The following is a 1,826-nucleotide window of genomic DNA, read 5'->3' as shown; positions in this document are numbered from 1 at the left end:
CGGCCCGGGACCCGCGGGGACAGCGCCGGACCGAGGGACACGGCCGGACCGAGGGACACGGCCGGACAGAGGGACACCGCCGGACAGAGGGACACCGCCGGCGACAAGACACCAACGCGGACAAGATACCAACCGGGACCCGACCGGGCAGGGAAATCCCATGGTCTTTGGTCTCCCTCCGGTTGCAGCGGGAGAAGGGCAGCGCTGGGATGGATATTTTGCTTTCCCAGACCGCATCCCCCCATTTCCAAAGTGGAAATGCGGTTTAATCCGGAGGGGTGGGAGCTCTCAGAGTGCTCACCCCGCTGCCAGCACTGGCAGCATCCCTGCGATGCCTCCCGGTGCCTCCAGCAGGCCGGGAAGCAGCGCTCCGGCGGGATGCGCTCCCAATTTCCCCGATATTTTTAACTGTCAGGACAGTGCGGCAGGGATACAGATCGCAAATCGGATTTGTGACAGTCTCGGGTGGTATCTTGGCAAGAGACGCTGTACAGGGTTTTTTTTTTCTCTGTTAACATCACAGTGCATCGAACTGTTATTAATAAAATAGCGTTCAAGGTTATGGGGGGAAGGAAATCTCTGTGGAGGAAGCTGAAGTTTCAGGTTCAAGCTTTGTATTCCTATATATATATATATATTTGGGGGTGTATATATATATATATATATATCTGCAATTTTTTTCAAAACGTTTTATTAGGAAAGCTATACCAGACGCATCACTGTACAATGATTTAACATTACCTTTACAATTTATATTCACTTGAAATTACAGAATAAATATATGCACATTGTTGTACCTTTGTGTGTGTGTGCACGTGTGTGCGTGTATGGATGCATGAGAGAAAACATTAAAAGTGCTTCCTACAAAGCTGTTAGTGAGAGGTGCCCATTAGCTTTTGGTTTTGTTTTTTTTTTCCTTTTTTTTTCTCTGTATATTTGCATGTCGCTTTTATTAGGAAAGTGCGGATGTCCTCCAAAAAAAAAAAAAAAAAAAAACCAAAAAAAACCATGGCGTCATGATGAAGTGTCACTGAGCATCCCCTAGGTGTGTGCGCCACGTGGTGACATCCTTTGGGCTGCTCGGCTCCGGGTGGCTTCCCCCAGCCCCCGGGACTGCCCCCGGGATTCCCCCCGAGCCCCCCTGGAGGGGCTGGGCTGGCGGAGGGTGAGGGTGGGGAGTGTGCGTGCGAGCGAGGGAGAGAGACAAGAGTGAGACATTCGAGCAAGACCCTCCCCTCCCTTCCCTCTTGCAGTTTCCAGGCATGCAGCAAACTGCGCTCGTTTGCTTCTTTGCATTATTTTTTTTTCCTCTCTTTTAAATAAATGTACAGAATCTGTGCCATGATGGGCAAGAAGAAAGCAGGCCAGAAAATGCCATCTTCCCTCCCCCTCCCCTCCAAGGGAAAATATCAAGGAAGTTAACTGCCAACGGAAAAAGGGAAAAAAAAAAGGGGGAAAAAAAGAGCCAACGAACAAAACAAACAACAAGAATAAAGAAAATAAAAGAGAAGGGAAAAGAAAAAAGAGAGAAAGAGACAGACATAGAATTTACTTAATCAGGATCAATACAAAGATCCCCGATAATAATAATAATAATAATATAATAATAATAATATACCTTTAGACATGGCACAGTCAAAGTCTCAGTTTCAGTATAAAAAAATAATGATTGATTAACATCTGCTGGCAAAAGTCTGCGAAGGCACTTCGTCGATTACTGATCTGAGAAGGGCCCTGCCCCGCAGCGCGCACATCTGGCGGGGCAGAGCGCACAGCTGGATCCTCTGCTCGCGGGCGGCGGGGCCGGGCGGGCGGCGGGGCGGCGG

Source organism: Geospiza fortis, unplaced genomic scaffold (genome assembly GCF_000277835.1).
Source record: "Geospiza fortis unplaced genomic scaffold, GeoFor_1.0 scaffold172, whole genome shotgun sequence".
NCBI lineage: Eukaryota > Metazoa > Chordata > Aves > Passeriformes > Thraupidae > Geospiza > Geospiza fortis.
This window is presented reverse-complemented; position numbering follows the sequence as displayed.